The sequence below is a fragment of the Monomorium pharaonis genome, chromosome 3 (genome assembly GCF_013373865.1).
Source record: "Monomorium pharaonis isolate MP-MQ-018 chromosome 3, ASM1337386v2, whole genome shotgun sequence".
In the NCBI taxonomy this organism is placed as follows: Eukaryota; Metazoa; Arthropoda; class Insecta; order Hymenoptera; family Formicidae; genus Monomorium; species Monomorium pharaonis.
This window is the reverse complement of record NC_050469.1, coordinates 28368010-28384431: the sequence shown is the minus strand read 5'-3', so window position 1 is coordinate 28384431 and position 16422 is coordinate 28368010. Positions and strand designations below refer to the sequence as shown.

The 16422-nt window shown below is 40.7% G+C and overlaps 1 protein-coding gene and 1 long non-coding RNA gene across 3 annotated transcripts in view; one reads left to right on the top strand and one right to left on the bottom strand.

Annotated features, from left to right (window-relative positions):
- The window catches only part of LOC105840233 (bifunctional heparan sulfate N-deacetylase/N-sulfotransferase), a 266600-nt gene that overhangs the window by 8902 nt on the left and 241276 nt on the right, over window positions 1-16422 (top strand). The gene's annotated exons all lie outside the window — the stretch shown is intronic.
- LOC118644680 lies at window positions 11438-13977 on the bottom strand. Its single transcript, XR_004962424.1, has 2 exons — window positions 13865-13977; window positions 11438-11925 (listed from the first exon to the last, which is right to left on the bottom strand). It is a non-coding gene; the product is annotated as an uncharacterized LOC118644680 (long non-coding RNA).

Here is a 16422-nt window from a genome sequence, read left to right as displayed (position 1 = left end):
TGTTATAATGAATACATTATGAGACGTTGGCGATGATAGACTCACACTTTTAGCAAAATTGAGTTGATAATTTAACAGCAAAATGGATAGATAGATAAATAGATAAATATATATAGAGAGAGAGAGAGAGAGAGAAAGTTATTCTATTTGCAGTTAAAATTGAAATCAAAACCACTCATCGTAAAATTACCTTTTCGAGGAAAAATTTCTTGAAATAACTACCGGTTATTTTCTCCTAACTCGCTAACTCCATGTTATCCATTACATCTTCTTGACTAACCGAGATTATCCGCAACCCGAATTGCGTTACCAGGAATGAAAATATTTCGGCAATATAATACTTGCAGTTCCTTGTAAAACACAACGATGCATCAGTTTCAAAACCGGATTTAACTCGGCCAGGGGAACGTTATACGAGTGTGTTAATGTACACAATTGCTGGTAATGACCTCCTATAGCATTTCTACGAGTCAGCACTGCGGCCGGAAGCCAGTTCCGCGGATGATACTTCCCAACATTCATCGAGAGATTTCTCTCCGACAACGTCGCCTTTAAAACAGTATATTAGGCCGAGGGTTATAAATCAGACTGGTGGGGCGGCGGTTGCGTCGGTTGGTGGTCGTGATAGTGCTTAGTAAGTAAGACAATATGCTGCGCCCCGCATAGTACGTGTTACATTAGATGTGCCTATGTACAGACCGTATCAGAAATGTGCGTTTTCTTTCAGATATAAATTCCTTAATGAATTCATAGAAATCAACGTTTTTTATCGAAAATTTCGATTGAAGTGTCACCTGGACGGAATGATGACGCTAATTTAATATTGACGAACAAAACCTAAAACATAAGAAGTGATTTAGCATTTTCTTCTGTCTATAATTATTTATATAAATTTGCAATGTTGCATTCGTTTTAATAAAATTAAATACCATTGAAAGTTAGTAATCCTGTCGCGAAATGTTTCTTAATGGAAAATCGGTTCTGCAGACTTCGTCGTATCTAATCACTAGATTGCGCGCGACTTCTGACGCAGCCTGTATACGCGTGTAACGTACGTAGAATACCAGCATGTTGAAGTCACGAGATTCCCCGGGTAGCCTGCTGCTACAATATTGCTCTTCTCTGGCGTAAGGCCAACTCTTGCCTTCGATCGAGTAGGAAAGGGAAGGGGAGAAGAAGTGCGTGGAAAGAAGATGGACTACGAGTTAGAATATGGGTGGGTTGAAGTAGGTGAATGCCTATCATGTTGATAAGCTATACGACGTACGTGAGCGTCCTTTTAATCTGCATTCCCTTTTCATTTTATAGCTTTTTTACCTTTTTTTTATCTTTTATCCTCTCTTTTTCCTATTACATTTTTCGTCTTTTTTCCGTTATTGCTTTCTTTTTTCTTCGTCAATATTGCGTTAAACGGTGTCTTATCCCGCTTTAGTGTGGCCGCCATTCAATCTTCGTCTGTCAATCGCTGGATTTAACCACGGCATCGAAAGCATCAACGAGGATGACGGTGATAAAGAGAAAGATTATGGAGCGGATACGTTATTCTCTCTCGCGAAGAGATTAGATTCGAAAAGAGGTTCGCTTTTAAGAATCTGCAAGATCTTATCAAATCGCGCGATTTCACGATTTCACGATTTCACGAAGGTTTCATAAATAAATAGAATATGATATTTATATTACTTGTTTATTTATAAAATGTGAAATAATGGAAATTTTCATTTGCTTTTAAACACGATCAAAATGTTATAATAATATATTTTAGACAGAAACAGAAATATGAGAAACAATTGTGAATATTATTCGCTTTATTTATACGAGAGATATATGATCATATTGTATATTATAGAATTATATTTATGTGATTGCAATTCGTATTACGAATTTTATTTTTTTTTCTTATACTATAGAATTTAATCCTTGTAAATGTTAGGCAGAATTTTCGAAAATACGATAAAATTATTCCAACGAGAATGCTACTTAAGAATTTGTGAAGTCGGTCCGCGCAGTGTCCGAAGTTCGAGGCTGTTCACGATCTTCACGATGCTACGTCAAGCGAAATGAACTCTTGAAATTATTCTACGCGATAAGTTATTTGAATAATCATAAGTTAGTTTGGAAATTTATGAGAAATCAGTATGAAAATCGTTTTGAACTTCGGCAAGCAAATGAATGAGATTCATGACTTGTGCGACTCTGTCAAGTTTCATTTTATTAATTACTTTTCATTGAAAAACACGAAATTTTGATAGAAACGAAGTTTATTAAGTAAATTTCCACGTAAATTCTCCATTTTTAATTTTTGTGTACTTTTTAAAAATTAAATTCTTTATTAAATTAATAATTTTACGTAATTACTTATGGAATTATTTGTTTAGTAATCTATTCTTTATTATGCAGTCGCTATATTTTTATAACTAATATTCAATATAATAAATATTCAATGCCATAATTTTAAGTCTAGAATCTATTGAAGAGCACTTTAATAAATATATTCGTTAAGTTTTCAATTTAAAAAGTTAATTATTGACAAAGTTATTGTATATAAAATACACATTGGTGACCCATAATATCACCTTCTCCTCTAAACAATACTAATTGGCGCGCAACATGTTTTTCTCGACGAGAACAGTGACGGATGCTTCAGTAACGTGTAGCGTATGGATCGGGTCTAACGATAAATTGCACCAGGCGCTACCTCTAACGGAAACATCGTTTTCGCGAACATCGGTCCGCATACTGCTACATACCAACCGCTGGCTCTCTTATCCTTCTTCATTATTCGGTCAAACTTTTCGGCGTGCGCCCGGTTGAATTATATTTTCGTTGTGGTTCCGGTCCACTCGCAAACGCCGCCGCGAAAACAGCCCGGAGACGACCGCAGACTCGTTATTCTCCCGCGGCGATGACGACTCTCTAACCAATCCAGTAAATTCCATTGCTGCGGTTGTTTCCTATTTATCGCGGTCGGAATGGCAGAGAGGAGAGAGAGAAAAGGAAAGAAATCGAGAATTTGAAAAGGGGGAGAGAGACGTATATGCGAAACCCAGCACGCGCACGAAAAGATTGGAAGCCCGGAGGGAAACGTGTCGAACGAGAGAAAATCGGTAAAGAGAGAAATGGACTGGCGATCGGAAAGAGGCGGCGGCCCCGCTGTGGTGATTGATCGGTCACCATCGTCAACCCCGGGGGTGGTTTGCCGGGTTAACCGATGCAGTACGACGCAGCAGGGTGTCCTATTGCGACCAGCTTGAAAATCGCTCGAGTGTGCCGACGACCCGGCCGGCCTGCGGTTGCTCATTGGACGTTATATCTACAGTATCATATAGGTGCACACTTTGCATCTATACGTACGTGCGGGTAGAGACATACAGAGGCATTCGTACCGTGCGATCGTTTCATGGATATGCGTGCGTACAGGGACACGAGACCGCGATGCTTCCGGGTTCCCGTGGGAGGATGGGAATGAGTGGACGAGTATCGGTGTTAACGTCTCAATGGACACGCCGGTGACACTGTCCGCTCTAACCGATAACGTTGCCAACTCGTTAGGAATGAATGGACCGTACGGAAGACGGGGGAAGTGAGCGGGTGGACGAGTGGGCATCAGAGACAATAGAGCCGGCAACGGCATCCGTTCGAGTGTACTCCTGCCGTCTCTTTCTCGTTGCTCTTCGGGACTTTGTCGGGCGCACTTCGTCCTCAATTACTCCGATACCTCGTAATTAATCTCGAGAGCTCGAGAGTGGTGTTTGTTGGAGCCTGTTATATCGGGAATGGAGCCGCGATGGTGAAGGCACGGCGAAGGCGCCCCGAAACGCCGCCTTGAGAAACTGAGACGTATATAAAGGATATACCCGAGGCATATAGCCGAGAAAAGGATTGTCGGAAGGGGGTGACTTTACTTTGAAGCCGATCCTCGTCACTGAAGTAATCAAAGAGCGTTAATCGTCCGTGACGCGATTAATTTGATTTTATTGCCTTGGCCTCCTTATTTACGAGTGATTATCCGCGTAAATGGTGTTTCGGGTGTACCCTTCCTCCCCCCCGTGTCTGTTTCTGCTTTGCCGGGCTGAAGGCTTTTAACGTAAGCGGATTTCGAGTAACACTTTCAGGTGAATGTAAAATGGAAATAAGGGAGTACGTGGTGGTATCGATATTCATCGTCTATAGTCGTTTTTGAGAATTTCACTATTGGAGCGTGAGGATGCCTGGTTACGTGCAAACGGGTTAAGAAGTGGCCTTTAATATTCATGTGTAACTTGAGATATTGGCCGGCGGCTGCGACGAACGCGGTCACTGGGAAATTGTAAATTCAAATCATCGTTAAAGTTTAAGACAGCGAGGCAGCGAGTCGCGCCGCTCGCCGCAGCGCTCTTTAAAGGGATACACCCGCGAAGAAAATTATAACTTTCCCCATCGTCGATATCTCAAGTGCGCGCTTTTTAGGTCAATTGGTTGAAGTCTAGTGAGAACAAAAATTTTGCAACGCTTATCTTATCAGCCGCGAGTCGGCATTATCCACTTTCAAATATGCATGGCCGTTCTCCCCCGCCGTGCCGCCGAGCGCGAGACAGGAACAGGAACAGAACTTATCGCTGCCCCGATAAGGCTACTTCTCCTCTCGGATGCTCCGTCTACCGTGAGAGTAATCATGTCACACGATCGTGAGAACTTTTGCCTCGGTCGTAGATCACTGTGGACCACTGCGTGTGACGCGCGCTGAAAACTTTACGAAACTTTCGTTTCCCTTAAACTGGCGCGCGCGCGCGGTATTAAACTCCGAGGTAACCACCGGGATAACGATGGAGTTATCCAAATCGATCGTCCCGTCGGTCGCCCGGCAAATGGAGAAGACCCGCGAACTCTCGGAGAGATGACTGCTGATCCAATCGTCGCGCGTATATTCCGCGCGCATAGATCGTTATCGGCAGCCCACCGACATTAAATCCCGCACCGGGCGCCAAACTCCCGGAATCGCTCTCTTTCTCTCTCTTTCTATCTATCTCTCTCTCTCTCTCTCTCTCGCCAACTCTCGGCGATCGCCGTTTCCCGAGGCGGGATAAACTCAGAATAAACCGCCGCGGATAAGCTATCCAAGTTCCGGCGAATGATCAGTATAAGAACGTTTACTGTGTACTTTGGCAAGAGAAGAGTTATTGAAGGTAGTCGCTGAACAGCCTTAATTGGATATCGTGAATTATGTAACTTGGTGTTTTACTTGATAATTAGCGGCTCCATTTCTTCACCACGTTAATGTTTGCACGCAATTAGGAATTACATTAATCGAAGAATATTCTAATTTCAACATTAGTAACTTCACATATAGTTAGTTAAGATTGCGATAAATTTACGGTTATCTTAAGTGATTATTTTTCAATAAATTTGCGTACGTGAAACGTATCGTCGATACTATTATGAACTCGCTGCTCGTAAAATTTTTCGATGATGGAAGATGAAGCCGGGGCAACTGAGACAGCAATTTTTTCGGCGGAAAACGATCGTCAGCGCAGGGAGCGGGAGAGAGGGGAGCCAGACATCGTGAATGCTTCATAAACTTTTGGGCGGGGACGACAAAGTGATCTTGAGCTTTGGACGCGAAAGATCCTCGACGACGTGACGGAAGGATGTTGTAAGCATTGTCGCCGCAGGTTTATGATGGATAGACGGACGAGGAATTCCAGGAGGCCTTCGAGCTTGCCGCTCAGTGCCGCTTGATTCCTGGGATGGAATGCGCGCCCCTTAAAAACCGGGGGCTGCGGATAAACTCGAGTAATTTGTCACTTCGCCGCCGTCTCCTGTACAACGGCTGCGACGGCAGCACCCCTTCATCGTTCGCGTAAAAAGCGAGTCGCTTTCTCCCCCTTTCCCCTCCTCCCCCGCCGGTTCCTGCATAGCGCTTTCGCATGCCGAGCCGCACGAGATATGACTTTCTGCTCGCGGCAGAAACGAAAGAAAAAAACAACTACATCCACCAAGGGGAAGTTATTTTGCTCCATTTTCGACTGTGTTTTGCGACCGATTATTTTCTCTCCATTAGTAGCTAGTCCGCTTAATCGCGTTTAATCTCTTTGCCGTAAGGATTTATTAATATATCATTTATGAGTGACGCTAGGCATATACTCGGTAAAATACCGAAGGAATTTAACTGCCAGTCTGCACGTAATTTTCATCGACTTTATACTTAATCTAGGAAGAATTCGAATTAAAAAAGAAAATAACCATCTTCAATTTGTGCAGAGCTGCCATTAGTCGTCCATATTTTTCACGATTCAAAAAAGATCTAATGAAATCTCTGGCTAATATCGTTCCGCGACGTACGACAGCTTTAAGAAAATCGAGAGCGAAGAAGCTACGCTCGTTATCTCCGCTCCTTCTTCCTTCCTCGCGTTCCATTCTCTTCTTTTGCACGCGCGTTAGCGCGCCAAAAATAGTCGAGTCAAGATTGCACGGTGCCGAACGATCATATCGATTCTAGATCGTTACTTGCTGAAAGAAGCCGGAGATTCTATCGTCAATAACGAACGCGAACGGAAAGAGGGGAACCATCGCAATTTTAAAGCTTTTTCTTTCATTCTGCTCAGGAAAGCGCAACCGCATCGCGTGTGTACGTGTACTTGCGCGTATGTGTAGAACGTAGCGCCAGTAAAAAGTACATGACACAATCTGGAGGCGCTTAGTTTCATCTTACCTTGGACTCGCTCGTCTTTATTTTAGTCTCTCCCTTAGTTCCCTTCGCGTGCGCGCGCGTACACACGTACTACGTACACAGATGTGTTACGAAATCTTCACCCTATTTCTCCAAGGAGGTTTACGCAGATAATGAATAAAGAGCGTACATACACACGCGCATTCGCGTTAATCTACGACGAGAAGGAGCAAACTAGACGTAATTACAGATGATACACCGCGCGCTTGTTTGCGGACCGCTATTGCGAGACTAAGCGACGTATAGCTAAAAGCTTCATTTAGCGACGCTGAAATTCCAACAGTGAAGACACGTTTCACGTAACAATCTATTTTATTAATGTTTTAATGACTTCCATGACGATGTGTTTATCACGAAATTATCGAGCGACTAATGGACCCGTGCATAAATTTCACAAACGCCCGGCATATCCGGCTGGGTCGGTCCGGATCGATATTGGCTTATGGCAACGCGTGTGTTGCTGCCGAAAACGTCGGTGGTACGGCACCGTAAAGGGACGCGGGCATGGACGGTGAAACGCTTGCAAGTGCAACGCGCTACGATCAAACGTTGCAATTAAGTAGGCGCGCCGGCCACCTATCTCGTCGCGAAATCTACCTACGTGTAGTACGCCCCCGCGCTACCGATACTGTGTACCCATTCGCGGTCACGAAAATGTACGCTGACTGTACATTACCTGCCGAACTTTGGGGTGGTTGATCGATACTGCTTACATTACCGCCGACGAAGAGTAATTGTATCGAGACGTCTAACGAAATGTAATCTAACTGCTCTCGATACAGTTGGAAATTACGTTACATTACGTATTGGTTACGTGCGATGTAAATGGAACGTATATGTCAGATCTCTGATATGAGTGCCTAATTAATTATTGAATTAATTAAATAATAGTAATTAACGAGCAACATTAGAGAACCGTCAAAGACTTGATATATTAACATGATCGTCTGACGCTAGATGTGTCAATAAATACGTCAATAAGACAGATGCAATTTTCCACGCTAAATGACAGCGCATTAATTAACTGATAACTGAAACAATGGTCTTGTCTTTCGCGCGTCAACCATCGGGGTAACTTCCCGGCTTCGGACATCTCTTTTCTCGCCGTTGTTAATTCGCCATGTTCTCCGCCAATTTGTCTGGGCGGAAGATAAAAATAAGGAGCATGTTGCTCGGAGTCCGGGGGTATGGGTAGCTCGCCAGCGAGGAGTTATTGCAGATAAGGGACATGGTGGACGAGGGTGTGAGCCGCGCAAGATGGGACACTCGTTTGTCATCGCTGAATAATCGCGGAGAACGGCACGGAGGGTAGTGTAGTACGCGAAAGGGTAGAGAGTCACAGCAGGGATGGGCATTTAAAAGTACAATGGAGACCATTTACTCTCGACCCTCGCGCGCCGCGCGCCGGTCCGCTCGCTTCCCGTCCGTACTCCACGGACGAGTTTAGAGAGAGGGTTGGAATTCGCTTCATTGATGCAGCTGTGTCCTGGTATGCGTGCATGAGCCCAGCCATTCCGCGTATACGAGATGAAATTGCTTCTTTTACCGGGTATGTTCTTGACAACGTCGGACGAGGTTGGCTGACGGTAACGGCGATGATAACTAACAGCATCTTCTACCTGTATTTCCGAACATCAGCGCGTTTTTGTCACGCACTAATGCCGCCGTTCTCCACCGCCGTAATTTATCACTGTCTACGCGCGCGCGACCGCGCTCCTTCCAGTATCGTGTTGGCAACAGCCATTTTATCGCGCGAGACAATGAATACAACCTCGCGTAAGGTAACTAAATTTATTATTCTTGGTTAGGTATCAACTATGCTAGATCTTCTTTTTTATTTTACGCTTTACATTCCAATTTTTTAATATCGCTAAAATACACCGACTAATATGCCTTCAATTTATTAACTTGAACAACTTGACAACTTGAAATAATTTCTATCCAGTTTAATAATTTTTATTCACAGGATATTTTATAATATGTGGGCATAACTTCAGAAATGAATTCATATGATACAAAAATAACAAAGTTCATAGTACACTATAAGTTAATTTAGCTCAATTATCGAGATATATTTTTATTAATATTACAGACAAAAAATACTAGACATTTTGAACTTTTATTAGTGAATATTGTCTATAATAAATATTATTTTATAATTTTATTAGATGAATATTATTAATGAATATTATTCTTCTAATTCTGTATTCTACTTTCTACTTTTTGTTTAAAATATTTAAATTGAACAATTAATTTACGTACTATTTATAATTGTCCTAAGTTCAATTAAATTTTGAATAAATAATATAATGACGAGAATAATGTTCACCTACTAAAGTTATGAAATAATAAAATTTATTAATGAAAGTTATAAACGTGTTTTTTTTCGCTCTCTTGTTACAATATTAATAAAATTCTATATTTCAATAGTTCGTTGAGTAGACCTATAATGTATGAACTTCTTGCATTATTTTTGTGTCCTAAATTTATTTATAAAATTAGATCTACATGTCTACAAAACATCCTGTACACCATTTTACAAACATATTCAAGTCTGTCACTTTAACTTTCGAAAACGTTACGATATTTATTTCTCAAAATTTTAATTATCTAGATAATTATTATGACAAATAATTATAATTATTTACATAAATTCTAAGTTATAAATTGCTCTATCTTCAAACGACGTGTGTTTCTCGGAGACTTCTGTGACAGTTTATCCTTCTATTGACACCACCTCGATAAGATCCTCAAAGATACATATCGCGTTTCTTCCATAAATTGAGATTGATCGTACACACGAAGTCAGTCCGTCAGCACGTAGTATTACGAAATGTTCCGATTCCGACGACCGGATGTCGTACACTTCGCAATGGGTATCGTTCGCCGAGTTTCGCAATCTGATTTATGACAGCTAGTGATCGCTTACCATCGTATCCTCGGGCAAAGGAGGAGCAATTCGTATCTGCCTCGGATTTGATGGGTCTCAGCGCGACGATCCTCGTTCCTTGACGTTCGTACAATGCGCTGTGATGTAAATCTCGCTTTAATTTCGAAACCAATATTAAAGAATTCCAATATTAAAGTCGTCGCGGAAAATTTTAAAGACAATTTTCTTTAAAAAAAAAAACAGCTACACGTACCTACAGGCACACGTAAAGATAATACATATTATAAAGTAATGATACAAGGTATCTTTATAGAAAGTATTTAAAATCGCTTAAATTTAATTGGAGCAATAAATGTTTCAACAATTAATTAACACGAGAACTGAAATTTTAGTTATTCATGCAATTAAATAATCGGGATGTAACGTGATTACGGTAAGGTTCATTACAATGAGGAACAATCTTTGATCTCTTCTCGTCCTCAGCATTAATAATCATTACGAAAGCCTTACCGTGGGATGGAGCAAGAAGACGCCGCGCGCCATCCGTTCTAATTACTCAAGATGGACGGAATATCAACATTTGCGCACCGATGCGAACGTACCCGTTCGGTCGATGCATTGCATATATATGCGGGAATCGGTCGGAGAGACAGCAGCATCTCGGGTTACGCCTAATATCTAAGTGATCCAATCTGTAATGCTAAGCGCCACCTCAATGTAAGTGCGGCATGTGACAAAGGACTTTGACCCAAGAGCTCTGTGTATTCAGGTTGACGTAAGATTAATTAGAGAGAGAGAGAGAGAGAGAGAAAGAGAGAGAGAGAGAGAGAGAGAGAGAGAGAGAGAGAGAGAGAGAGAGAGAGAGAGAGAAAGCGTAAATACCTTCCTATATATCTAATCTTATATGTAAAGTTAGCAACAAAAAAATAATATTCATACAACATAGAAAGACTGTAGAAATATTTCAATAACATTGTGAAATAATGCTGTAACATTGAAGCAGTAATAAAATGTGCGTTTTTAGAATTATTGCAATAAAATTGCCAAAACACACACACCCGCACACACATGCATCAATTAAAGGTTTCTAATAGTGTGCACAATCTTAATAGAGTATGCACCACTCTGTGAAATATGTATACGTATATTTATATATAAAATTAAAAGTACAATTATATAAATAAAATTGCAATTATTAATAAATGTATTATATTATATATAATACATATTATGTATTTAATTATATATTTATATTATATATATGATATAAACCATTATATAAAATATGTATTATAATATAAGTTAATACAGTATCAATAACGCAATTGCCAATTTTATATACTTTGTAATTTGTATAAATTGTGTAACGTATTTATGTAATTATTTTCTGAATTTTTTATATTTGTATGCTTGTCCCACAAATTGTTTGTGATTTAAATAACGCTATAATTTTTAGATCTTAGAATCTTATCTTAGAATCATATAAAAATTTAATATTTAAACTTTGCTATAAATACAAAATTATAAACTTGAATTATATTTAGGCTCAGAAAATTTCTTTAATTATGTAGAAATTGTTACTATCAAGCAATTTTCAAAAATAGAGCTATATGGTAGATTCGTGCTTAAATGCAATACAAGACTCTTGTATGAAATTGGTAATAAGCTTGAATCAGAAAATATGTATGCACATTCACAAAAATATTTATACAAAAAAATTTTACTTTTACAGTACGTTTGAAACAATGCATGCAATATGCAAGATTACAATTTACAATATTGTTGCAGTGTGGTTATAAAGTACTGTGGGTGATTGCTTTATATACAAAGTTCTCGTAAAGTAAAAAATAATGTTATAATTTATTGAAAGGAGGCCATACCTATTCTGAACACTATATGAAATGAAGAGTACCATTTCTATATATTTATTGATTAAGAGACAATAGTTTTAAATATTTTAACATTAAAAAATAATATACTAACATACTGTCTATTGTATGTGCTGTCTTAAATGTGTTGTCTTTTGCAAGCAATTATTGCAATCCAAAAACATTTATTCGTAAGATTTAATCTATAATGAAACTCTTTTAGAGATTGAATTAATATATCTTTCTTCCACGAGAAGAGAACGCGACACCGACTTGCAGTTATTAAACTTTTTTTTCTTCCCGTTCAATCGATAAGCTCGCGATCTCTTTGATCCATCTTCTCTGACTACGAGCGCTGCAGATTTTAATACGTTATCCGTTCTCAGGTCTCTATCAACTCCATTTTAATCCTCCGTTTTGCTAACGGTCCGGCTTTCTTCTCATCCAACCGCGCTCCTTGGCTATAACAGAGCGACCCTTTTTGCGACGCAAATATAGTTACGTGGAAGAAGAAGAAATGCACAATATATACAGGAGGGGAAAATGAAGTAAAATGACGTCCTATTTATTACGCTTAACCGTTCGTACATTAAAGTCGACTCGAGATTGAGCGAGTGTTATAAATCTGCGTCGTGGTATGCGTTGGACGATCATTTTTTTTAACAATGAGTTTTAATATACCGAGGGAGATAGACAGATTGGCAGATAAAGGACTCCATTTGGAAGATAATTCATCTAATGACCGGCTGACGAACTGCCACCTTAAAAATCGATATCCTGCGGGTTTCGTAGTAGGTCGCTCGTCGTACATACATGTCGCAACGACATCCATTTTTGTCAAAACACAATGATTATAAGCATTACATGGCATTTGACATACGTATACGAAAAAGCGACGGTGCGAGAGTTTATTGATCGTCGGGAGGGATTGCCGCGTGTCCCATTATTAATACATTTCATTTCTGATACACGGAAATGCCACATGTAATTATCGCGACGCGCTAATCAATTTGGAGCGTTCATATTTCAATAAATTTTGTGTGAGCATTACCAAGAATATTTCAGTCATTATCGCCGCAATTTCGCAAATGCCAGAAACAACATCGCTCTACCTCTAAATAATGGGCATAATTACAACAAATTTTGACGATTACTAGAAAAAGCTAAATGCCGCAATTGTTAATTCATTTGTATTTGCGAAACAACGAATAAATAGAGAACATAAATTACGTATCTGTATTAAAGAATTGTGGAGTTTCGATAGCGATATTGCAATTGATATTGGCAAATGCATTTACTAATTTTCTTTCGCAATAACTGATGATACCTGCTCGTCATAATATTCTCAATACAATTGTACCTCGATTTAGTTTTTTCAAATGTCAGTTACATAATCATGTGAATCTCCAGGTACTTCGTCATAGATAACGACGTTGGTAACTTCACACGTATAGTCGTTAACTCCCGCCCCGCTTCGCTTTCTATGCCGACGATAGACGTGCTATTTATGGTGGCCAACGTGTCTCGAATCAATTGAAACGACAAGCCAAATCGCGTCTCCGTCTGGCCATTTGCGAACGGCGGCCAGGGCGGCTGTTTCGGATCGAAGGGGTCGTTTCTTACGGGTTGTTAGCCCCGATCCTACGAGCCATTACCGACATTACGTTATCTCGGCGCGCTGCTGAATGTTATCGTTCGACTTCCACACCCCACACCCCGGTACCAATCCACCCCTCGACTTCCGCTTCCTCCCGTCGCCTCCGTCGAACACCTCGTGTGTGTTGCGCGCCTCCCCGGCTAATCTCCTCTCGGTTGCATGACTGCAGACTCGTCGTAAAACACGCACACTCGCGTGCCGTGATGCACACGTAAGAGTCCCGAATATCCGTCGTCTACGAGACTCCGAGGAAAAATCAAAATCACAGCTTAAAGACGAAGGATGCAGAAAGGGTGAGTTCAAAGCGGAAGCGAGGAGACGCGTTCGCGACGATAAAAGGTATCTTTCTGCCTGGGACTCGCCAGTACGATATACACACCTTAGATACGGCTGGCGAATAGTTACCCGTGAAACGGATGGACACTCACTCTCCTCTTTCTTTCAGAATGGGTGCAATCTGCTGTGCCCTTCTGGCGCGTTCGCACATCGCGCCTCGAGCGAGGCGATCGTTTTCGTGTCAATGGACGATGAATCTATCCGCGCGCGGTTTATCTAGCTAACACCACGCGCCGTTGCCGCCTCGATGATTTATATTACGACGCTACTAGAGACGCCCCGTTGAGCGCATGTGGAGCATTTTTTCGTCGGCATTATGCGCGATATTGTAATGCACGACATTGCCTCTGCCGGCGACGCCGAGATACCAAATTTGAATTATATCGGCCCGGTCGTTGACTTCTTACCTTGTCACATGTTTCCTTTCCGTCGTAGAAAGTGGGATAGATCCGTGTCTCTGCTTGTTTTGTCGTTTTCCATTTCCACCAGACGGAAACGACTTTGTAGTAACTTGTAATTGGAACTGAAAATATAATTTTTTAACTGGATGCAACTTTGTATATTATTACGTGTTGATAAAGTTTAATTTAATTACAGACGCAATTTTTATATTACAAATTACATATAATAGTTTTAAAAGTTTATTTAATTTAATTTATATTATTGTGTGTATACATATTATATATATATATATATATATAATATATTATATTTATATATGTATATATTTACTTGTATATATTATTGTATTATTATACAACACTCATGCAATATTAGATGACTTCTATCTTTTCGCAAGATATCACGTTACATAATCCATTCAGAAAGCGAGCCTAATGAACCTCTGTTGGAAGATATAACACGTACAGTTTGCATGATAGAGCTGTAACATGATTATATCACTTATGTAATTTATATGCGCGCTCTCAGCATCGCGTGGTAATAAATTCGTGATAATTACACCGGGTATAACTATGCGAAGTTATTAACTGGAAAGGTTTAAGGTCCCACGCAAAAAGCATGGAACGCTCAAACGTACGACGCGTAACCCTACGTGCCTGCATAGTCGTCGCGCGTTTGCTAATTATTATTTAAATCGATACGAGGGCATAATTGGAACGCGAGCAATCTGTCGCCGTGTGTTACCCGAACATGCGTACATCATGACTTCTCGTGGCCGATGGCTGTGCGAGGGTTGGCAATATTTGCCATGCGCTAATATTGGCCTTTGCTATTGGCTATTTGCCAGTAAATAGAAATTTTCCCCGTAATTCTGGGTACTTCACTTCAGAGTATCAACGATGCTCATCGAGCAACCATCCATCCTTTTCCCTTCATATTGCACGCGATGCATCCGGGTACGCAACCCTAGAAAACCTAAGACGGCTTGCATGGCATGAAATAGAACGTCAGCATTTCTAAGTGCAGTTACAGTTTCCTAAATGTGATAAGATAACTTCTCGCGACGCGAACTGAAAGATTTTTCTGTGCGGAACGCGTGTCGCGAAAAAGAATTGCGAAGAGAAGGGGGAGCACAAGTCAAAACTAAAGTAAAGCGCCGTAGAAAAATAACGGAGATAAATCGTGGAGCTATACGCGGAGGGTACGTCACTTGGCGTTGGAACGGTTACACGGTTACGTCAGTCGCTACGCAACTTTCTCGTAGTTGCAACAGTAAACCACCGTGACTTTTATTCGCTGTATACGTGCTGAGACGATACACGGATAGCTACACAGACACGGGGGTATGTATGTATCTCTCGTGCGCGACAGTATCTGCGAACTTAACGCAGACCTATGCGGACGTTAAAACATTACCTACGGTGCATCGGAAAATATTGTAAACGTTCGGAGCATTTTTGCAAATTATCGTTCACGTGCAGCAATTAGCACGGGACATTATCCGATTCCTGTGAAAGAAATCTCGTTATCAAACGCACCACTTGTGCAGGCAGGACGCGTGCAATCAAAGGAAGGGAGAAAAAGCCAGCGACAAAGTTTCGGCGAGGGAGAGAAGCGTGGTCGGTCACGCGATTTAAGGACCGAGCTATCCACTGGATGTCTTTATCTCCGCGCTATTAACCGCAATGTTTCCTCGGCGTTGCTTAAAGGGTAACCGGTTTTCCTGTTAATTATCCGCCGTTTCTACGACCAGAGGAAACGCGGAAATAAGTCCTGGTCACGTAATGGCCATGATTAATGGATTGCGACGCGCTGTAAATTATAAGTCGTGAGGTGTTGCAGTGAATGGTAGACACGATCAGACGTGGCGCGCAAGTAGTAACGGTACTGATATGGTCAGACAGAGTAGATACGGCGCGCTTTGGACAGCGCCCTGGGATAGCGTCTTAATATCTTTATTCCATGTCGTTGCGCATTACAAGTACAACATATAGAGCGTTGAAAAATTATTAAAAGAGCCATTAAATGCTCGTTAAAACAAATTGCCTGTTTATAAACGTGACTCTAAAAATCGATCATTTCTTATTGAAATGCACAATTAATATATCAAGGGAATTATTAATGAAATGTTAAACAAAATGACGTTATTAATTAAAACATATTACACAAAATAATATTAATTCGGTCATAATTTCGTTATAAATCATTTACGCGCGTAACTGTTAGCGATATGTGGAATATAATTTAGAGCATGAACGAAAATTTAAAGATTAAGATACGATCTTCTCAGAATCAAGCGTGATATCGAATTACACAATGACATGTATATGTGCGTGCCGAGTAATGTATCCCGCGCGTTGGCAGAGAAATAACTACGTGTACATATATCAACGGCATATTGGACTTTCCATTCGATGGAATAAATATGTTCGAGGAAAATAACTTCTCCCCGGGGGAAAACCACAGACAGGACCGTGAAACAGGGGAATACCGATAATAATCGAGCAGCAGCCCGAGCAATGGGATGATTATTATCAAAGTACGGAAGAAAGAGAGCCACATA